Source organism: Pongo pygmaeus, chromosome 6 (assembly GCF_028885625.2).
Source record: "Pongo pygmaeus isolate AG05252 chromosome 6, NHGRI_mPonPyg2-v2.0_pri, whole genome shotgun sequence".
NCBI lineage: Eukaryota > Metazoa > Chordata > Mammalia > Primates > Hominidae > Pongo > Pongo pygmaeus.
Window position 1 is genome coordinate 129,816,898 of NC_072379.2, and position 24,198 is coordinate 129,841,095.

The 24,198-nt window shown below is 42.7% G+C and overlaps 1 long non-coding RNA gene across 1 annotated transcript; it reads left to right on the forward strand.

Annotated features, from left to right (window-relative positions):
• LOC134739892 (uncharacterized) lies at positions 1 to 23,650 on the forward strand. The gene is made up of 2 exons (XR_010126990.1): positions 1 to 7,153; positions 8,403 to 23,650. It is a non-coding gene; the product is annotated as an uncharacterized LOC134739892 (long non-coding RNA).
• The last annotated feature ends 548 nt before the right edge of the window (positions 23,651 to 24,198 follow it).

The window sequence follows — 24,198 nt, forward strand, 5'->3', positions numbered from 1 at the left end:
TATTTGCCCCAAATATCGTATACACACACACACACACACATCGTTATAAATATATCATAGAAACAGTCACACCCTAATAGAAAAGTTGATAATGGACATGAACAGAACATTTACAAAAGAAAACAAGGCTGATACACACGAAGAAAGTTCAACATTACTGGTAGAGATGAAAACATGCCACATGCCTGACATGGAGTGAACATTCATTAAATAGCTTCTGAGTAGATGAACCAAAAAGAATGTAACCTTTTTGTCTAAAGATAAAAAAGAGAGAACACTCAATGCTGATGAAGATATGGAGAGAAGGACATTTCATACTTTGCTAAAATGTGCAGAACTTGGTTCAAGCTTTCTAGAAAACAATTTAGCAAGGTATATCAAGAATCTTACAGTTGACCCCCTTTTACTCAAGAAATTCACTTTAAGGAATCTCTCCTAAGGAAATCATTAAAAATATGCCCAAGATTCATGTATTTAAAAGGTTAATTACTGTAATAAAAAAAAGTTTTTAAAAACTGGAAGCAAATTAGACACTCCCAAATTAGAGAATTAGCACCGTTAGAAATATTTTAAAGGCATTTTAAAGCATAGGGAGAACACGCCTGTTTTAAAAGTGGGATAGAAAGTGTCTATACAGGCCGGGCGTGGTGGCTCAAGCCTGTAATCCCAACACTTTGGGAGGCCGAGGCGGGCGGATCACGAGGTCAGGAGATCGAGACCATCCTGGCTAACATGGTAAAACCCCATCTCTACTAAAAATACAAAAAACTAGCCGGGCATGGTGGCGGGCGCCTGTAGTCCCAGCTACTCGGGAGGCTGAGGCAGGAGAATGGCATGAACCCGGGAGGCGGAGCTTGCAGTGAGCCGAGATTGCACCACTGCACTCCAGCCTGGGTGACAGAGCAATCTCCGTCTCAAAAAAAAAAAGAAAGTGTCTATACAGGTTGGGCGTGGTGGCTCACACCTGTAATCCCAGCACCTTGGGAGGCCGAGGTGGGTGGATCACCTGAGGTCAGGAGTTCGAGACCAGCCTGACCAACAGGGTGAAATCCCGTCTATACTAAAAATACAAAATTAACTGGGTGTGGTGACACGTGCCTGTAATCCAAGCTAATTGGGAGGCTGAGGCAGGAGAATTGCTTAACCCAGGAGGTAGAGGTTGCATTGAGCCAAGATTGCGCCACTGCACTCCAGCTTGGGCAACAAGAGTGAAACTCCATCTCTAAATAAATAAATAAATAAATAAATAAATAAATAAATGTACCTATACAGAATTATGCTGATTCTGCAAATTGTGTGTATGTAGGAAAATGCTGGAAGGAAATACACAAAACCCTAATAGAGCTTTGAGGATTAGAGGTAATATGTGGAATCTAAAATAGTCAAATACAGTCCATAGAAACAGAGTGGTGGTTGCGGGGGATGGGGAGATGTGGGTCAAAGGGTGTAAAGCTGGAATGATGAATAAATCTAGAGATCTGCAGTACAGCATGAGGACCACAGTGAAGATACTGAATATTTCTAAGTACATTTTAGGTGGGCTTAGCACACATGCACAAAAAAGTAACTGTGAGATGGTCCACTCATAGCTTGAGTGTAAGTTAGTATTTTGCTATGTACATGTTATATCAAACCAGCATGTTGACACCTTAAGTATATACAATAAAAAATAAAAGAGGTTTTATTACAAATGAGTCAGAATAGAATGAAAAACACCATATAAAAAATTAGAAGAGTGATCGCCTGCTTTGGAGACAGGTCTTCACTCAAGTCCTTATCCACATAGCCCAACTGCCCACTGGCTCTGTCTCTGCCATTGACTCTGTGTACTGACATGTCTGAATGCCACCTATCCCCCCTCACACCTGGGCCCCACCTGTCCCCCCTCACACCTGGGCTTCCTCTTGGACTGCATTTTGTGGTGAATGATGCCACTTGATAACCCTGGCCACTCTGCCTGCGTCACCCTCCCCCATTTCTCCCCCGAATCCATCACCACGTGTGTCCTGACCAAAGCTTTCCATTTGGCCTCCTTGCCTTGATGGCCTGTTCCCCACCCCCACCCCCTCGAGTCACTCTCTTCACCGCAGCCTGCCTGGCCTTTCTGAAGTGCACATCTGACTTTTGTCAGGTTCCTGGATGGAAATCTTCAGGCAAGCAAGGCGTGGCATTCACACCTCTGTCAACAAGCACTGCCGAGTCTGCATCTCCCATCACCCCTTCCCCACACACACAGGTCTGCGCCTCTGGACAGGCTGCCCCACCTGCCTCCCATCCCACTAACTCTGCCAAGCCTGTCCATTGGGGTCAGTTGTGACTTCACCTCCATGCCTGTCCATTGGGGTCAATTGTGACTTCACCTCCAAGCCTGTCCATTGGGGTCAATTGTGACTTCACCTCCAAGCCTGTCCACTGGGGTCAGTTGTGACTTCACCTCCAAGCCTGTCCACTGGGGTCAGTTGTGACTTCACCTCCATGCCTGTCCACTGGGGTCAGTTGTGACTTCACCTCCATGCCTGTCCACTGGGGTCAGTTGTGACTTCACCTCCAAGCCTGTCCACTGGGGTCAGTTGTGACTTCACCTCCATGCCTGTCCACTGGGGTCAGTTGTGACTTCACCTCCAAGCCTGTCCACTGGGGTCAGTTGTGACTTCACCTCCATGCCTGTCCACTGGGGTCAGTTGTGACTTCACCTCCAAGCCTGTCCACTGGGGTCAGTTGTGACTTCACCTCCAAGCCTGTCCACTGGGGTCAGTTGTGACTTCACCTCCAAGCCTGTCCACTGGGGTCAGTTGTGACTTCACCTCCAAGCCTGTCCACTGGGGTCAGTTGTGACTTCACCTCCAAGCCTGTCCACTGGGGTCAGTTGTGACTTCACCTCCATGCCTGTCCATTGGGGTCAGTTGTGACTTCACCTCCATGCCTGTCCATTGGGGTCAGTTGTGACTTCACCTCCATGCCTGTCCATTGGGGTCAGTTGTGACTTCACCTCCATGCCTGTCCATTGGGGTCAGTTGTGACTTCACCTCCAAGCCTGTCCATTGGGGTCAGTTGTGACTTCACCTCCAAGCCTGTCCATTGGGGTCAGTTGTGACTTCACCTCCATGCCTGTCCATTGGGGTCAGTTGTGACTTCACCTCCATGCCTGTCCATTGGGGTCAGTTGTGACTTCACCTCCAAGCCTGTCCATTGGGGTCAGTTGTGACTTCACCTCCATGCCTGTCCATTGGGGTCAGTTGTGACTTCACCTCCATGCCTGTCCATTGGGGTCAGTTGTGACTTCACCTCCATGCCTGTCCATTGGGGTCAGTTGTGACTTCACCTCCATTGGAAGCTGCGCGGGGTGGCGGTTGAGTGTCACAAGCCCTACACATACTGTTTTTCTGCTCCCATGGCACTCATTATACACTGTGACTCTGTTTTTGTATCTTTGTCTCCTCTACCAGACCGTGAGCACCTAGCCAAGTAGGCACTCAGGGTTTGTAGAATGAATGAATGAATGTTTCCACCACCTCAGCAGACTTATCTGCTTTCATCCTGAAAGAGGTATCAAACCAAGATTTTGTAGCTTCCCCCAGTTAGCTGCTGAAGTATTATATCATCCTCACAAGTGAGACAGTCATCCTTATGCATTAATCACCCAGCAAATTCATGTATTATATACTGTCTGTCATGACACTATCGCTGGTTTCATTTGAACCTACTTACTCCTGCTAAGTCTTTCACAGGAACATTACTCATATCACTAAACACAACAATCATCTCAAGTACTGTGCACCAGGCAGTGTGAAAGGCCCTAGGAATATAAGAATAAACCAGACTGTTACTACTTAAAGGCCATTAGCAAGAAATCCTCCAGCCTTGTGTGGAATAAAATCCTCAGTTGCCTTATCTTTTCCTGGAAGGGCGTGTAATTTCTGTGGCTTGTGTATCAGCTTTTCACAATTGTCCAAAATCTTTTTTCAAGTGTGACTCAGGACACAATGATGAGTCTGACAAACACTACGTCTTGTTTTCTTACCCTTCTATGTCATACTCCTTTTAATATACCCAAGAATCATGACTATTTTTTTCCCACAGCAGCCTCACAGCACTGACTTTAAGTTTAGCTGATGAGTGATAAAGGCTACCATTTTTTAAAAAACGATGTTTCTTTTGTACTCAACCATGCTATTTTAAATCTATCTCTACTACATTTCTTCTGCTAACGTAGAATCATTTTTCTGCTTTATTATAATTGTTATGAATTATACTTCTGGAGTTGACATGATTTTGATTCCTACCTAATGTGGTAGCGTGCACAATAGAAAAATGAAAAGAGATTTCATAGTTTTATATTGTGCAAGAGGCATAGACAAATATATGTATGAAAAATCTGCCCAACTGCTTAATGTTGAGTCTTCAGCCCTCTACCTGAATTCACAACATACTTTACAAATACTCGTGGCTACATGTTGAGGGATTCTGGGCTATCAGTTTGGAGACTCTGGTATTAACCATGCTCTTTATTTATTATTAGTCATGTATTTTCCCCACCCTTTGTCTTTGGCTTTGCACCCCCACCTAGCAACCACAATGACTTCTTTTTGACCTGGATGGCTCGTCTTTTTACATAACAGTGTTTCCTGGGAAGCTTAAGAACAGCAGAGTCACAGTGAGGGCTTAGTCCACGGCAGCCCTTCTTAATGTGGGGTACATGGATGGGCTTCTTTGGGTCTGTAAATGGGCAGGCACATGTTTGCATACAGGTGTGGGAAAAGGATTCATGGATTCCATCATAATCTCAAAGGGATCTAGCACCCTGGAAAGGTTAACAACGGTAACTCCCAGGCATCCAGACACAGCACGGCACAGCACAGCACACTGAATAAACAGCCACAGCTTGCCTGACTCAACCTTCTACTAAGCCACCTCCCAAGAGAGCAAGAAATTCTATAGTAATTATACACCAACCGTCTTCTGGAAGGCAACTACGCTCACCACTATACCACCAACCCGCCAAACATCTTTTGAATAATGAAGATCATAATTTGAGGGTGTGATTTTGGGGGGGGGGATCCGGCATATATGACATTATATAGAGGCCATAATCTAACACTTTAAATATCAAAGCTGTCTTTTCTCAGTTTCTGCTTTTATCCATGTTTTACGTACTTTCTTTGTCCTCTTCTGATACTTTCAGCTTATTTGATAACACTGGTTGAAAACCAAAACATCATGAATCACAAGTTTCTCTACATATTAACATTTAGAAGCTCAAAGCACGAGTCTTTCATTAACTGTTGATCATTATATTATTTTTGCCAGAATATACTGGTGCCTTGTATACTTGTGTTTTAATAGCATTACAGATATCATTTTGGTGTACATATGTCAAAACCAAAACTGCCTTTATGTCAATATGCTGCAAAAATCTATCAGAATATATCTTAATTCTTAACTTTCATTGTTGTCTGTGGGTTGTCTTTTATAATTATTATCACATCCACAGTATTTTCTGTAGGTAAATATGAAATGTATTATAAACGTACTGGGGGAAAATGCTCTTTAAAGCCTTTCCCTAGACAAAGCACCATTTACGTGTTAGAAGCAAGAACTAGTGAAATCAGAAATTGCTGTCATACATACTCACCAGTGAACGGGCGTACAGAGGATCCCCAAGCGCAGGACTTGTCCTGGAAGCAGAGGATTGGATTCCATCAGGAAAAGAGGCAAGTAGAAACACCAAATGCCAGTGCTGCCTTTCCCCAGCTCATCTTGTTTGCAGGCACACAGATTTTGGAATCCTCCAGGACTAACAATAAAAACCACACTAGGTTGTTTTCCTAATTCCTATGAAATGAGTCAGTAGGTCAAACAACTTATCCACTCCGGAGAGAGAACAATTCCTCGAGCTACACTCCCTGTTTCCAGTAACCCTATTCCTTCTCTGTGCCCCTGGATAAAAGTGCTGCCAATAATGCATGGAGAGCCCACCGGGTTCTGAATGAGACACATCGCAGAGATTGCCAGAAAGTTAAGTTAGTTGCCTTCATGGGATAGTTTCCCTTATGAATATTTAGGAGGAAAAAAGTCCAGTTAAGAGTAACATGAGGATCAAGTTTCTTCATTTAAAGAGTCAGCATAACTTTTTCTCTATCAAGACCATTTATTTTTTTCATATAGGAGGACTGAATGATGCTGAAAATAATATAGAAAAGCGATAACTGTACCTTTAAAAGCCCCCACAAACCACTTCCTTCTGTAAAACACCCTTTCCTCCTCCAAAGGTCTAGTATATTCACAAGATTCACTGATTATTCAATGAATCCATATTCTTAAAAACCCTTCACAGTTGTCTGTGCGTCCTGCAGTTCCATACTCTGTGTCATATAAAGCAGAAGGTGTTTAAGAGCTTGCTAGCCGTCATTTAAATCCATGACTCAAGACGACCAACACTGGGTTACCAATAATCTTCAGAAACTACCACCTACTCACCGAGTGTAACATTTCTTGGTAGTTAGCGACCTCTGCATAGGAAATCACCAGCTCCTGGCAATGAATCCATACTTCCAAGAACTCACACATTCAGGCAGATATATGGACATACAGCTCTAAATATAGATACAGAGAGGTCTGCCGTGACAGTTCAGTAGGAGACTGGAAATACTTTTGCTTTCTGTATCGATAGTACTTTCTTTCCTTTTTAAAGAGAAGGTTTCGTTTTGATCTTGAGAAATTCTGATAAAACCACCAACTGAAAACCTGCCATTATAAAGGAGGGATTTCACAACGTTCATTCCAAAAAACTGTGGCTATTCATTTCTGGAAGTGATTCACTGCAGAAGAATCGCTGTTTGGGGGTGGAGGGAGCGTTGATTTTTAGAAGCCAGCCTGCCCTCTGAGAAGTGAGCAGAAACCTCCGAGATGGCAGCCACGTGCCTTCTGACCCCCAGCCCTGCTCCCTGAATCACCACCCCTCGAGATGACACGCAGTGACCAATTTCCTCTTAAAACTCCCTTCTGTTCAAAAACCCTATGATCCATGCACCCTGTGTCTAATCCTCTGCGATGGGGCCAGTCTGCAGATCCGTCTGGGCGGGCTGCGGTAGCATTCTCCACCTGCCAACACTCAGTTGCTGGTGAGTAACCAGCATACGGACTCTCACTTCCTGTGAGTATTTCTGAAAGAGCTTATGATATTTCCTTTAAAAAAAAAAATTGTGGGGAGGAAAGCCACTCGGAGGAGAAGCAACTTCAACAAGCAAAGCTAAAAGCATGTAACGTGATCACTGTTGACCAGACACGCCTAATTTTAATTTGGTTTCTCAACCCCTGTGTAATTAAGACAGCCCAAAGAGAACAGCATCAAGAGGGGAAAAAAAAAAAAAAAAAAAAAAGACATTTCACAAATGCTTAGACCTTCGGTGCGCGTGACCAGAAAAGTAATTTTAAGATTCAAGCGAACCAATCTGAGGCTGGTTGGAGCATTAACCCTTCAAGGAAACAGAAAGAATTATTTTTGTTTGTCCCTAAATTTCAAATACGGAATTCATCTTCCCTACCAGGAACTGAGATACCAAAAATCAGCCTCTAAATACCATCCTCTGGGCTTGTAAGATGAAAAAACTTTTTCAGATTTGTCCATCACAGGGGTGGAAAAATACCTATTTATGAGACCCAGCCACATGAACAGAGCAGCCGACAGGGTGTTCACACTCAGGCACCCTTTGACAACCGGCCACTAAGGCTAAAATGTGACACTTTGTATTTCTGTAGGCTGTAGCCAAACCTGTTAATTTATGTCAGAGAGAAGAGCAGCATTTCTTGACAACTGGGCAAAATGAGTAAGAAAACTTGCTTTCATCCCACCTTACAGAGTATCAATGGTGACAAAGCTCACTTTCTGAGATTAGTAGACGTTTTGCTGAAAGAAAGATTTTTCAGAGCCTGTCCTTCAGCTTCAGGCTGTGAATGTGCTTCCAACTTGGGGCCTCCATGTGCCTGCATGGTGGGGAGGGGGGCTCTTGAACGGGGAAGGAGGAAAATACAAGCTTCTACTTAATGGGCACTGAAGAATAAAACAGATCACCCAAATTCACACCTGTATGTATCACACAATCCATGGAAGCCCTTAACTTGAAACACGGCAGCACTTTGCCACTTAGACCCCAACTCTTTTATTTCACATTTTTGGATGTGAAATTCTGGAAGGGAATTTTCACTTTTTTTTTTTTTTTTTGAGACGGGGTCTCGCTCTTGTTGCCCAGGCTGGAATGCAGTGGTGCGATCCTGGCTCACGGAAGCCTCGACTTCCTGGGATGTGATAAGCTTTTATCATCTTTACCAAACTGATATTTTAACAAGAAGAGTATGGAAATCATTTGCTTGATATACATAATTGATTTATTTATTTATTTTAGAGGCAGGGTCTCACTTCGTCTCAGCCTCCAGAGTAGCTGAAACTACAGGTAAGTACCACCATGCCCAGATAATTTTTTTTTTTTTTTTTGGTAGAGATGACACCTTGCTATGTTGCCCAGGGTGGTCTCTAACTCCTGGCATTTAGCGATTCTCCCGCCTTGGCCTCCTAAAGCACTGGGGTTACAGGCATGAACCACTGTGCCCAGCCTGCATGATGTAATCTCCAAATTGAGGGTGAGTAAAAAGTAGCACCTATAACTAGAGGTAAATTTTTAATTTAAAACAACTACACTACGCAATAGTCATCTCCTCAGCCCTTGCCCACGAGACCTTATGAACCTCCTCAATAGAAAAAAAAGGAATATTCTGTGATCGGATCAAAGGAACAGGAACCCTTTACATGGAGGGTAATTTTAAATAGCTACAATTTTTGAGCTCGTCCATTGATACCGAGCTCAGCAAAAGAAAAAGCAGTGATTACAGGCCTGACCACTACTCAATGATTAGAATATTCACTCTTCTCTATTACTTAGAAGGAAACCCCCCTCTCCCACTATGTCAGGTATACACAAGTTCACAGCTCTCAGTGTTTCTGTGCAATTTGTTCCTGTTTCAGACGGCTTTCCAGAAAAGTTCCTCTTAAGTCCTGGGTGGCCAATGCAGAGGTTTTAAAAAGAGGAAAAGTAGAGCAAAACAACAAAAAGATCATGAAATAGAAGCTTGGGGAGGGGGGAGCAAAGAGAACATGAATCTAACAGATGCAGCAGTTGCAAAAAAGCTGCTATCCTTTAGAAACTCCTATTAATTTGGGGACCTAAAGGGAGCTGTTTCTAAGGCTGGATGTTGAGAATGTGATGAAACCATGGAGGCTGTCCAGGTCCTTGCTATGCTGTGGACACCATTCAGGAGTTATAGAGTCCACCCTCTCCAAACAAAGTAAAACCCCGTGACAAATGTCCTTCATGTTTAACATTTACTCAGTTCTCTTTTAAACAATGAAATGGAGCGCACTCTTTCGTGGCACTTTTATAGGCAGGAGAGAGAGTGGTCTCACAACGGAAAGGCACCAGCCACTGAGAAGTCTTAAGGCTGTGTTTGAGTTCTGGCTCATCTTTTTTGCTAATTTGCCCTTGTGCATATCACCCAACCTCGCTAAGCCAGTTTCATCATCAGCGAGAACAGCACACTGACATGCAGGGCCAGCTCAGGCGCTACCACGAGCTACACATCCGTCCATTCGTTTAATCTTCATAGCAGCCCTGGAGGTAAGTTCTATCTTTAATCCTCATCCTACAGTTAAGGAAACTGAGGCCCAGGGTGCTAAGGACACGCCCAGGGTTACACAATCAGTAGATGGTCGAGCCAGGATTCAGAGCCAGGGAGCCTGACCTTGACTCCACACTCCAGAGCCTGCCCTCAGCATGTCTGCCAGTAACACCCAGGTTGGCTGAACAGCAAGGAAAACAGCATATAAGAAACTACCTTAAAACCTACAAAGACCATAAAAACACAAGGTAGATTTTTAATCATGTCACATGCAAATATATTCTCTGTAAAAATGTAATGAAGATTCAGGACAACTAAGCGTGGTAACTCTGCTGATCCTGTGAAACAGTTTCATATAACTTGCACGTTACTTAGTTGCACAGTGTGTGGTACTGAGTTGTAGAGGTAGAAGGGATTCAGAGATCCTGTTTTCCGTCAGGGTGGTTGGGTAAGGCTCCCAGACACAGGGCTGAAGTCTGAACCTTCATCCTTTCACTCCCAGCCCAATGATGTGCCACTGTGTCATAGCCACATGGTGGTTATGAATGCATCTGGAACTCTACATTTTAATCTGCCAGGCATCCATCCATTCGTTCACATAATTCACGTGTGTGTAATAGTAACCTTCAGAAATGAATGTCACAATATTTTTCTCATTACAACATCTTTAGGCTTTAAGATGAAAAGGGTGAAGAAAGAAATCTTTTCTAAATCTTTTATTCCTGCTATTCATTTTTTTATTCAAGGAAAAACAAAGCCTCTATTAAAGTTCTGCTTACTATGAAATGTAACTGAAGTTCTATCCAATTCTTTCCTCTTCTCTGTAAACTTGTTCACATGCAACAGCCTCTCTGATGTTAACAGGTTGTTCCTCCCAAGTGCCTGCAGATCATGGCCATAGGAGTCACTGGAAGGAACTTGCCTCGGCGGCAGCTTGGAGGCTTCCTGGGCTTTAATGATGAAAAATGATTTGGTCATTTAAGACAGAGCCCCACTCTGTTGCCCAGGCTGGAGTACAGTGGCGCGATCATAGCTCACTGCAGCCTCAAACTCCTGGGCTGAAGTGATCCTCCTGCCCCAGTTTCTTGAGTAGCTGGAACTACAGGCGTGTGCCACATCTGGCTATTTTTTTTTTTTTTAATAGAGAAGGGGTCTTGCTATGTTGCCCAGGCTCATCTTGAACTTCTGGGCTGAAGCATTCCTTTCACCTCAGACCCCCAAAGCAATGGTTCACAGGTTCACAGGTATGAACTACCATGCCTAGCCTAGCTATTTACTCTTGAAGGAAAAAATAATTTTTATTTAGTTTTCAAACCTTTCATGCTATTTACACTAAAGTTTGGCCTTATTATTTTTGCTTAGAATCTTTTAATGGTTTTAGGTCGTGTGGGGTCACATCAAAACACTTGAAAATGCCTCTTTCTAAAACAAAGACAATCGTTGACCAAAAAAAGTTAAAAGAAAAAAGGAGACCAGTCAGGTATTTAGTTCCATTTAAGAGAGCACAGGCGACTGTATGCAAGATTCTGGAAAATTTATGTACGTTAAATTTATAAGCCAGCACTTTTTTCCCAAAGATTTATTTGGTGTGAAAAGTTACTTCCTCTACTGTAATCATAAAATCAAATGTTATTTACTCCTGTCATAACCATTCACATACTTCCTGCCATAAAAACTTAAACCTGGCTAGAATATTAAATAAAACATGCAAAAAACTACAAGTTCAGGAAGTGACTGTATGTATTATATACATTAAGTTCATATTCCAATCTAAGAGAAAGCTGAATCACCCCTACTTAGGAAAACCAGTATTACGTTTTATCATCTGGGGTGACTAATCCCACAATGGCCCATGCTGAACTTTAAGGGTAAAAAGGGCTTTCTCTTTTGCACTAAGCTCAGTCCATAGTTTTGTGGGGGCTGTCAGGACGCCTCGCAGGTCTGTGATGTGTAGTGGGCTGAAATACACTGCACATGGCCCAGAGTTAAAATTGTAAAGATCCAAAGACTTACTTAGGGTAGATGTGCACACTTTAAATGCATGTGCAAGTTTTTCTTTGGTGCCTGCCTACTTCTAAAAGAAAACAAGCTTCTAAATGCTTAGGCTTTGGCGTGTCGGGTGGGAAAATCAGAGCCAGTGTACACATCCAATGATAGAAGAAAGCGTGCGTGAACAGATTTGTTTACAAAACAGGGCCCAGCAAAGTCTGTCTCTCAGTGCCTCAGCAGCATCCATCCAACAAAACAAACACACAAACACATTGATCTAGGGAACTCGCTCTTTCTTCTGATGAAGGTGTAACAGTTTGTGATTATAACTGGGCAGTAAGTTACAACATAATCACCTGACCCAGGTTTGAATTGGAGATATGCCAACAAATCCAGTTTAACACAAGTGCGCATGCACACATGTGCAACACACACACACACACGGTTATATGTAGTACAGTGGTTTCAGCTCTCCTTCTGTGGCATTAATCTCAAATCTGTATCTTTAATGGTAGCTACCTCTCCTACCTATATCTTTAACATATTTCTATCTGGATAAGGCAGTCCCTTTAAATTCATCATGAAGCAAAAAAACCAACACCATTCTACTGATTTTACTTTACTTTATAGCCATCCTACCAGGGTTGAAAGTTTGGCCTCTGGACTCCCTTTCTTCACTGAGCTGAACTCAGCCATTCTGTCACCAAGTCTAGTCAATACTTATTTTCAATGTCTGCTGCCTCCATCCTTTCCCTCCCACTCCCATTTCCAGTCACCCAGGATGCACCTTTCTCTCTGTCCTTGGACAAGTAAGACAGCCTTTGTAATTGGTTCACTTGCCAAGGAGCAACTGGGTGGTGAAGAAACACAGCAGGCATTAGGAAGGTTGGGTTCTAGGCTTGGCTATGCCAGAACCAAACCATGTGATGCCAAGAAAGTACATCATATCCTTGGGCCTTAGTGTTCTCACCTATGCCATGAAAAAACTGGCTATCAAATGTTATTAGCTGATGCAGAGCATACAGAGTCACCAACTGTGGTCTTCTAAAATGTAGTAAAATTCATGTCGCTGCATTCCTCAAAAATTTTCTGTGACTTTGCAACGTCTAGAGGGTAAAACTTAAGCTCTCTAGCTTCTGGGCTTATATAAAGAATTAAAATAAGTGTAAAAGTCTCATATAAAATGTAAGGTAGCACACAAAAGCAATAACAGCCCTAATGAGGACAGGACTATTTCTTAAACTCATGCACAGGGTATTACTCAGGGTTTTATACATATGGGTTCTAATCCTCATGACCATGATGCAAGGTTGGTTTTATTACTCTACATAAAAGATCAAGAATCTTAGGTTCTGTGAATAGCATGCTCAAGGTTATAGAACTCAGTGAAGTGTCAGGGGTGGCTTCCAAATCTACATGTGGTTGATTATAAAGCCCACTAAACCATACTGAGTATTTTAAATACAACATAATATTTGGCAGGGGGTGCGGATTCATTACTCAAGTAATCATCATCTGAATCCCTATAGTTACCAAGTTGCATAAGGAAGCAAAGGTCATCATCATATAAAAATATTGACAAATACAGCGATCACTTATTATTAGTCCTCATTAAACGTCAGCATCTATTCTTGCTCACTTTCTTGGTTGAATAATGTCATAGAATAAAATGAAAATCCAATGTAGCTCACTTGTAAGGTGGAATTGCAGATTTTCACACAGTTGATAAAAATGATACCAGCAAACTGCATGAGTCACATAGGGTCATGACAAGGATGAAAGACAGTTTCAACAGTTAACAACTGAGGAAGAGAAAGTCAACCGAGGTGATTACATGAGAGGTAGACTCTTCAAGAGAATGGTTTGTATATCAAAAGATTAAGAGAGGCCTTCGGGGAAATTTGAATGCTTGTACAAAAATCATCTTCTTTATATGATTCTGCTTTAGAAGTCAACATTCAATCTTTCTTCTAAGAAATAACATGCCATTGCATCATATCCCAAATTTCTATTATATAAAACAAACTAAACTTCAACTTTAGTTTTTTTTTTTTCAGGACTTAGTCCCAATAAGATCTTTAAAAAAAAAAAAAAGTGACTGTTTGTTTTTAAATGTTTGATTCAGTTTTGTCAATTCTCTTAAAATAGCAGTAGTTCCGGTATCAGTTATCTTCAGATAACAAGTACCTCCTGAAATGGTAGTAATAGGAAAAAAAAAGAAGAAGAAGAAAAGAATTAACTGATATGCAAGTAGCCGTCAACAAGAACTAATTCTTCAGCCCGTGATGGAAAGCAATGTCCTAGTTTTTCTCTCAAGATCTCGGGCTCACCCAGACCAGAGCGCTCAGCAAGAAGCTATGCTCATCACCCCCATGCCCCATTCCCACCACTGTATCAATGCCAGTGTGGGTATGCCATTTGTATGGTTATTAGGCCAGACCCTGGGCAAGTCTGACTGTTGAGGCAAAACGAGACTGCAGCCCTGTAAACCCTCAGTCTAAATCCTAACTTTACATAATTCACCCCATCCATTCTGTCTTTATCCAGTCCTCTGAAGATCTCCACTTTTTTTTTCAGAAGACAAGAGTCAGGGACCTGGAAGAATTCTGCTGTATAATAACCCACTTTTAAAAGGCACCCCTGTATCACGATCCTTCCTGACATATACCGGTGTATATATCAAATGGTTTTGGTTCCTGCAAATATTCTTCCATCGAATGTTCAGAGAAGGGCTATTTTGAGAAAGATTTAATGGGATTTGTAACATAAAACCTCAAATGAATACTGAGTTAACTAAGACAACTCTGGAACACAAAGTGTGGTTGTTATAACCTTGCTTTTTCTGGTGACTATAACTGAATCCAAGAATCTAATAAAATAGTCTCTCATGCCAGAAAGAAACCCAAGAAGGTATGTCCTCAGAAAATTTAGTCTGAAGTTGGTCAATTCTAAGGCAGTCACTCTAAGTGATCAGAACTTTATTAGTGAGCTTTTGGCCTTGCAGGATTGATGTTTGCTACAGAGATCTTGGCTTGCTCCTTAAGAGAGTTCTATGACACTGTGAAATAGCTCCTTTTCTCTGACAAGCATAAGGTGTTACTCTTCATTAAGAAAATCCTAGAGTTGTGATCCACGCATTATACTTGTGAGTCTTTCTCATGTGTGTGCAAAACATACACACGTTCAGTAAGGCACAGTGCAAGATTAATATGTTCACATACACAAGAGCCTTTCTGGAATTCAGAAATCTGAAATTGGGGAATGGCATAAGCTGAAGTGAGACAGGAAGGAAAAGGTGGCAGTTCAGCAGTTTTGAACTTCTGACTGTGATTCCGAATCCTTTTTTAAAAAAGGATTTTGTAGCACGACCCCAAAGGCAGCACAAAGACGTTGGTGAGTGTGTATTAATCGAGGCCATTGAGGATGTTATTTTCTCCTTTAAGACCCTGACCAGAAGCAGAATATGCCAGCAGCAAATGCAGGCAGTGCTGCTGTTCCCTTCACAGTCCTCGGAGGCATTGAAGCCTGTGCTTGAGACGCGCAGGGCGGAATGCTTGTTTTGGAGAGCATTCAGCGGATAGCATTTGGTTTCCTCCATTTAACCAGGTCACCCAGGCATGGAATGCACAGCTCTGCCAGACAGAAAGCGCTTTGGATGCCTGAGAAACAACAGCTTGTCCGGGCTACTGATGCGAAGAGAGGCCACGGTTTCCTTTTTCTCTGCTCTGAATGGCAGCCTTGACGTCACAACAGCTAGGAACCACTGGAGGGACAAATAACAAGGCACAAGCCAGAAGCGCCCTGCTCTGTCGCAGGGGCAGGGCCATTTTCATCCAGTTCTGATGTCCTCTGTAGCTGCTGCGAGTCAGCGGGAGCAGAGACAAATGACTGGAGCTTTAGGCGTAAAGGCGGTCTCTCTAGGCTGATCAAACAGCCCTTTGCCCAGTGCTAATTGCCTTCATGGAACCTGGATAAACTGCAGTTCCTGAATTAAACTTGTTTCTGACAAACTAGACTTCCCAGGGGAATGGGTGTAGTGATTTTGCTGATGGTTCAGACATCGGCACTTTCCCTGAAGGGCTCAACTTCCTGTGTTTAAAAGCAGACCTTTTCTAACAGGGGCTGGTGCATAAGCATCCCGGGAAATACAAGAAGCTCATGAAAGCAGGCAGTCTTTGCAAGAGACCTGACTTATTTTCTAGGAGAAAAACATCCTTTTAGGGATTTTATAATTTAAGTTTAAGCAATTAAACATGTGCATCAGTACCCAACTGCAGGTGTTTGAACAAATGAGTGAAAAACGCTCAGAGGCTGCCAGGCTTAACTCACCATTATCTAAAATGAATTGTCTGTGTAAGTCATCACAGCAGTTTGAAAAGCATGATCTTTCATGTTTCAACCTCACATCAAAATTCTAAATTATATTTAGCTATGTGAGTGTCAGATCATTTGTTTCCATTATCAATGTGATGTTGGGCAATTTGCAGACAGGATCTGAAAGCATCATCCATGACTTTCATGGAACAGAAAAGAGCTTTCTGTTGCCACAGATTTGCCCTAAGTTCAGTCCTCTGCCTTTGGAGCACTGACAGCTGTCACCAAACCCAAACCCCAGTCTGAACCCACAGTGGCTCAAGGTACTTTGGGAAAGCTAATTCAGGAAAACCATAGGCTGGAGGGGTTGTCTTTGAGGTGTGTGCGTGTGTGTGTATGCACATTTGTTGGCAGTGTGTGGACCGAGCACAACATATAGAGAGGCAGTGTTCTCAGGACTTCTGTGCTCCTATTTGGAAAAATTCAGCAGAAGAAACAACAGCTCTGAGACACTCAGCCCCTTTCATCAGCTCTTTCTTTGCTTAATTAAATATGCAGTTCCCCCCAAAGCACTCTTTCCCTGAGGTCATAGTGTCAGTCTTGTTTCATGAGAATAATCTGCTATGAATATTTACTCACTTTCGAAAACAAAAGAGGGTTAAAAATCTGATCCAAAATGTCACTTACGACACCTACAACAGAATCTACCCCTCTGCCTCCAGGCTGTCCTGACAACCCATGTCCTCAACAGGAATCTGCGGTCTGTTCTGGAATCTGGTCTTTGGACTCAAATGATCTTACCTGGGTAGCTCACAAAGTCTTGTGTCTTGTTCCTGCTGTTAAAAAATCCAAGTATGTTCAGGCATTAAACAATGGAGAAGATAAAGCAAAAATAATTTTTTAACTACATCCTTCTTTTTCAAGTTGTGGTTATGCTCAAGAGGTGAAATTTATTGTGGCCCTACCCCTGTTTTTATAAGAGCTTTTTGTAGTATAAGAACTATAATTAAGTTTCCTCTGAACTGTTTTATTAAACTTAAGTTTTCAAGAAGAGAATGATAAAATTTCTTAAACTATTATGTTTCCAAGGGGAGGACAATTTATTTTTATTGTTCTAGCATAAGGAAAGAGAGAATGAGAGGGAAAGTGTTTTTTAACCTGTATCCTGATTAGAATTTTTTAATGTTCAAATTCCTGATTATAAACTGCAGTAAACAATCAGTCATTCATTAACAAGCAACTATTGAAAAGGCGATATTTAAAAGAGAAAAAATAAAACATGTGATTAAAACTCTACACACGTCTTCACTTCAAGGCAAACGCAGTGGCCATCTGGGTATTTAGAAGGTGCCAAATATCATTGGGATCGAGATTTAATTCATGTTATAAAGAAAGCACTATATTTAATTTGTTCACGAAAGACCTAGAACCTCGTAGAAATGATGGTGTTGAAGTGAACTTTTAACTTTAAAATAAGGTCTTTATTTTACAATTTTTTAAATATGTGATCAATCACAAACATGAACAAACTTTCAATGCTCCAGTGTTCTACTCTGAATGAGAAAAGTTGGAAAGATCATTTTCAGCTTTCATAAATTTTTGCTTTAATTTTCTCTATTTGGAAATCTTTAAAAATTAGTCAGTTTAAAAGTCCTGGCTGCTTTTAGTCAGAAGGGCCTAAGAAGAGACAAGACTTTTCCCAGGGTATCCAAAGATAGATCGGGAGAATTTAAAGCCTGGACATATTACCTGGACTGAAGGCATTCATTGCATGCTTTACTGGTGAGGACTGGGAAGATCTGACTTCCACAGTCCTCTTTCCAAGTGGCAGGAAACAGGACATGCACTATGTCAAGCAGCTTCCAGCACCCATGCAGCACCCTTCCAGCACCCATGCAGCAGTATCCATGCTCTGAAGTGAAGCCTGAACTCACCACCTTGCCACTGAGGGCTCCCCAGCAGGGCAGGGATAGGACCTTTCCTGGTATCACATGCTCGCTCGCCTCCTGAGTCCTGCACGAACAGCAGACTGCATCCCTGTTTTCAGTCTGAGGACACTCATGAGATTTTTCCAAAAATTTTCTTCAGGAGCAGACGCTATTGTGAATACCACATAAACAAGCTCTCCCTTTTCCAATTCCTCTTTTGAAAATGGTAGAGAATCAGCATATCTGGCTCTAACTTAACTTGTAAAAAATAATAATACATTTTAAAAAAAGTTTCAGTTTATCACACTCAACCACAGTTATCTTCCAATCCTACAATGTACACATGAAAAATTAGTTTTCAAAGACTGCCACTTGTGCTTGTTAGGAAAAACTTCTATCTATCCATCCTTTCTATGAAAAAAACTCTATAATGCTAACCTCCCAGAGTGACTCTGCACTAGATAGCTTCACAAAACTACAATCTTTATGCTTACAAAGCTACTTCTAATGGGTAACAACAGAAGCACGTCATGAACAATACTTTCTGAATAGGTACACAGGATTGACACATGCCAGGCTTTAGTTAGACTCTCACGGTGTTTGTCCCTTTACGTCAGGGCACATCATACCCTGCAGCGGCCTTTGTGTGCTTATTTGCTGCCAGATTCCTCTGCTAGTGTGTAAGTGCCGTGAAGGCAGGATTCATGCCTATGCCCTTCTTGTGTAAAAACTGCTAATGCCGGGGCCGGGCATGGGGGCTCACACCTGTAATCCCAGCACTTTGGGAGGCTGAGGTGGGCAGATCACCTGAGGTCAGGAGTTTGAGACCAGCCTGGCCAACATGGTGAAACCCCATCTCTACTAAAAATACAAAAATTAGCTGGGTGTGGTGGCGGGCGTCTGTAATCCCAGCTACTTGGGAGGCTGAGGCAGGAGAATGGCTTGAACCCGGGAGGTGGAGGTTGCAGTGAGCCGAGATTGGGCTACTGTACTCCAGCCTGGGCAACAGAGCGAGATTCGGTCTCAAAACAAACAAAAACAAACAAACAAACAAACTGCTAATGCCAGAAAGAGGGAGAGGAAGAAGAAGGAAAGGAAGAAAAAAAGGTAGAAGGGAGAGGAAAGTGACAGAAAGAACAGAGAAGAAAAGGGAAGGGAGGAGGGAAAGAAAAGAGGCAGAAACAGCCACTACACTGGTTTTAGTAAATAGGAGTGACTTTGAAGTTTCATAAGATTTTTCATTCATACAGTTAAAAGCTCCTTGTAGCCATGATCTCATCAAATCTCACAATAACCCTGAGTGACCTTTTAACATTAAACTAAAATGTTTACTTACGGCAGAGATTAGGAATGACTAGTTTCTAGATCTTCCACGTTTTATCTGTACATCACTCATGACAGCAGGTAGTTCTGAGACAGACCTCTCAAGTGATCTGTGTATTCATACAGGTCTGTGTTTCTGTAAGTCAACAGTTTAAGAATTGTGAAAGGCCAGGCGCAGCAGCTCATGCCTGTAAGCCTAGCACTTTGGGAGGCCAAGGCGGACAGATCACTTGAGGCCAGGAGTTCGAGACCAGCCTGACCAACATGGCGAAAGCTTGTCTCTACAAAAAATACAAAAATTAGCCGGGTGCGGTGACCCACGCCTGTGATCCTGGCTACTCGGAAGGCTGAGGCACGAGAATCACTTGAACCTGAGAGGTGGAGACTGCAGTGAGCTGAGATCGTGCCACTGCACTCCAGCCTGGGTGACAGAGCAAGACCCTGTCTCAAAAAAAAAAAAAAAAAAATTGTGATAAATGCCCAGCATTTCCTTCATTTTTATTCACTCAACATGTCTTATAACCACAAAGCCCAGATTTGAACCTTGTATATACTCATGGAAAGGAGAACCAGTTCTCAAGCAACTCTTCTCATTTTTACCAGCCACATAAACATGTAGCTTCTGGTAAAACAATACTTCTCATTTTACAAGTTCGTTAATCAATAATGAGCAGGCTCAGTGGGGGCACAGGACAGCCTGAGCCTGACAGCGAGGAAGGCGGATTTTGTCACAGAGGGAGGGTTCTCATGAAACTCTGGATCTCCCAGCTAGTTGGGGGGCACTAACAAGGGCTGCCCAGAGAGCATGCGAGGTCTCTTCAATCATGCCACAAACCCCGCAATGTCAGGACAAGGGCACCAGTGTTGACAGAGACCTTCGAGTTCATCAGAGAGGTGACATCACCTGCCTAGGTCTCCACTTCCCTGCTCTTTTCCCCAGCAAAACCAACTGCACTTTGCATTCCCCGTCATTATTAATCCACCAAACGAGCAACCTGTCCACATAGGAACAAGGAACCTGAGGTGAAGTGAGCCGAACTGGCTTACCCAAGCTCACACAGCGCAGGGCCGTCAGCATTGGGAGGCAGCCCTGGGTCCTATAGGCCTCATGTACGGCCTGCCTTGCTGTCGAGAAAGTCCCAGCCACCGACACAGCCTGCAGGAAACAGCACCAAAGTCACTTGCAGCAGCGCAGAGAAAGCGTGAACAAAGAACCTTTTTTTTTTTTTTTTGGAGACGGAGTCTCACTCTGTTGCCCAGGCTGGAGTACAGTGGCGCACGATCTCAGCTCACTGCAACCTCCATCTCCCAGGTTTAAGTGTTTCTCCTGCCTCAGCCTCCCAAGTAGCTGGGATTACAGGCGTCCACCACCACCATACCTGGCTAATTTTTGTATTTTTAGTAGATGGGGTTTTGCCATGTTGGCCAGGCTGGTCTCGAACTCCTGACCTCAGGTGATCTGCCCGACTTGGCCTCCCAAAGTGCTGGGATTATAGGCATGAGCCACTGCGCCTGGCCTTTTATTTCTAAGAGAAATAAAAGTCCCAGCAGAGCATTCTAGTTTTGAAGCATCTCACCTGGGAACACTAACAGACAGCAAATTTAACCTGCTGAGTGCAGCCCTCATTTGGTCCGTTTTTCTTGCCACAACTGCCTACTGCCCTTCTGTCAAGGCAGAGACAGACATAAACCACTACCATCTGTGGCTGCCCTGGGAACTGTGAGAACTCATGGAAATAATGCGTCCCCTTGTGACTCTTCATATCGTGCACCTCCTGTGACAACCCTCCCCTCTGACAATTACACTCACACCCAGTTCCCACCTGAACACGCTGAGTCCAGCCTTGGAGATGCAGCTTTTGTCTTGCTGAAACCTTCCAGTTACATTTCTCCATCAATTTTTCAAATAGTATTATTAGCTGAGGGACTAAAATCTGCCTGGCATTCTTCTGATGACAAAGGTAACCCATCCCTCCCTGTGCTCTCCATCCTCAAGTTGTTTCTAATTCAGATTTTCTTCTCCCTCCTCTTGAATACCTACATCTTCTTCCTGACTGACATGGCTTTAGGAAACACAGCACATTCACAAACATCTGAAGCCAACTGCAAGGCACCTGTCACTCAGCGAGAAAAGCAGAGAGGTGCCAATTCAGATGGCTGAGCTAATTCGCCTGGGTCCTGACCTGTGTCACCACAGGGTCGCAGAAATGGAACCTTCTCCGTCACACCTCCTGATGGCAGTCAGCTGTGACCCGCTGAATCCAGGACATCATGCATTCCAGTTTCATTTGCGAGAACATTTCCAGGTCCGGCTGAAGCCTAGTGGCGCCAGCAGAGGTCTCAACCCCTTTGGGATGCTCAGTGGGAGACAGAATCAAGGGCCAATGATCCGTGACCTAGTCCTAGTGCCCATGTCAGTTTGTCAAAGGCCCTCAGAGCAGATTGTGTTTTCCCTGGTGGGGGCTTGACTTCTTTGCTTTAAAAAGGATTCTTAAGTATTTATTGCAGTAAAATTAAGCACTTTCAAATTTCTGCCAGATCCCCTGGAGGTATATAGCTTATTAACACAAAACAAATGTGACACTTGAAAGGCAGGAGACTTGGTTTCTATTCTCTGGCCCACTACTGACTTATTGGGTGGCTTCAGGCAAATAACTGAAATCAAGAAGACACCATTTTCAACAAGCACAGAGTGGACACCTGGCAGGTGAGCAGTGCCCTGTGAGGTCTGGGGCTGGGTTCGGTGGTGAAACTAGGTCAGCACACACAGCCCTTTGCTGGGGGCCCACTGCCTGGGGTAGGATTTTTGTAGCTGGGTTCAAGGTGGACATGCTGAAATGTGACCCTAAAATGTTTGTACTCTTGAAGCTGAAGGAGTGGGAAGAAACCTGTCATTTAAAGAAGGACAATATGGCCAGGTGTGGTGGCTTACACCTGTAATCTTAGCACTTTGGGAGGCCGAGGTGGGAAGATCACTTGAGTCCAGGAGTTTGAGACTAGCCTGGGTAACATAGGGAGACCACATCTCTACAAACATTTAAAAATTAGCCAGGCATGGTGGAATGTGCCTGTAGTCCCAGCTACTCAGGAAGTTGAGGCAGGAGGATCACTTGAGCCCAGGAGGTCAAGGCTACAGTGAGCTATTGTCATGCCACTGCACCCTGGCCTGGGTGACAGAGTGAGATCCTGTCTCAAAAAAAAAAAAGGAAGGAAAGGAAGAAAGGGAGGAAGGGAGGGAGGGGAGAAGGAAGGAAGGAGAAGGCAGGCAGGAAATCAGTATGACAGTATAGCATTGGAGCTAAGAACACAGCTTCTAGAAGCAGACTCTGAATTCAAATCCTGGGTCTACCATTTATAAGCTGTACTTTCCTCTGTAAAATATGAATCTATAGTACCTACTTCTCACAGATTGTTATAAAGATGAGATGTGTTAATACAGATAAAGTAAGCACTCACTGAATATGAGGTATTAACCAGAACCCAACAAGGTGCCATCATCAAATATAATAATTAAGTGCATAACTTTTTTCAGTTTACAAAGCAAATTTACATATAGCATTTCATTTGGATCTCACAAAACTCCATGAGAGCTGGCAAAATACTTCCCCCCATTTTCTTTGAAGCTCATACTCTCCTCGTTTACTCCCTTACAAGTCACACTTGAACAAAGTGACCAGGCAGATTTGGGAAAAAGCAAACAAACGAAAAACACCAGATAGACCTTTAAGAAATTAAAAAAAAAAACTGTTAACACAAAAATCTCAGTTGATGGGCTAAATGGCCCATCATTCTGAGAACAGTTGGGAAGACAATGCTTTAGATGCCATCTACACGCTGTTAGTTCCATCTCAGACATCTCTCCTGAGTAACAGCATCCACCTGCCTACTCATCATTTCCAATGGATTTCTAATAGAGATCTCAGACTCAACATGTCTAAAAAAAAGAGCTCCTTGTTTCCCACCCCCCTTCAATAAACAAGATAGTGGATAAATTATGATATATTCACACACTAGAATATTCTGGCAATATGAAGGAACTGTAGCTATACCTGAAAACATGGATGAATTTTGCAAATATAATATGGAGGAAAATCTCAAGTTCCAAAAAGACCATGCATAGTCTGATACCATTTTTATATGTCTCAAAATACCTTTAGCAACACACATTTACTCATTACACCGTGATAAAAATATATGTTTGTTTAAAAATCAGGATAATTATAAATACAAATATCAGAATAGTAGGAAAGCAGGAAAATGCTAGGAATAAGATGCTTAGAGAGATCTCCAAGTATTTGTAATGAGCCAATTCTTAAGTTGGATGGTGGTTCACTGGAGCACCTTTAAAATTGTGCTTTAGAGTTTACTTGTATGTTACATACCATCTTTTGTATATATCAAATAATTACAAATTAAAAAGACAGAAATGCCATCCACAAAAATGAACTGTGCTGAAAGTAATTCATATTTCAAAACAATAAGCTAAGCAATGAAGGAAAGTAACTCTTGCTAAAAATATGAGGAAGTTAACTTATGCTAATAAAGTTGGTTACGGAATATAATTACTTGAGCACGGATGACTAAAATATGCCTATACTATGTGTATCAAATGCCAAGGGGGAAATGACCAGGGTATTTACAGATCAGAACAAATTTATTTATGACGAATCTTTTTTTTTTTTCTATTTTGCAGACTTTCTTTTTTAAAAGCAAAATAAATTGACGTGACTTGTTCAGGGTTAACTGTTTGGCAGGTGGATGATCTGTGGCCATCCACGATGAGATCACCTCCCTGCCCCGCTGGCCCCCAGCCTCTAGAGGTCAGGGCTTCTGAGGCCCAGAAGCTCAGAGCCACACCTGTTATAGGCCAGTGATGTCAGAGTTACTCTTCCTCCAGCAGTATTGACAGCAGTTTATTGTACGCAATTTCTAGAACTCAGATGTTCTAGAAGGAAGCAAACATATTCTGAGACCA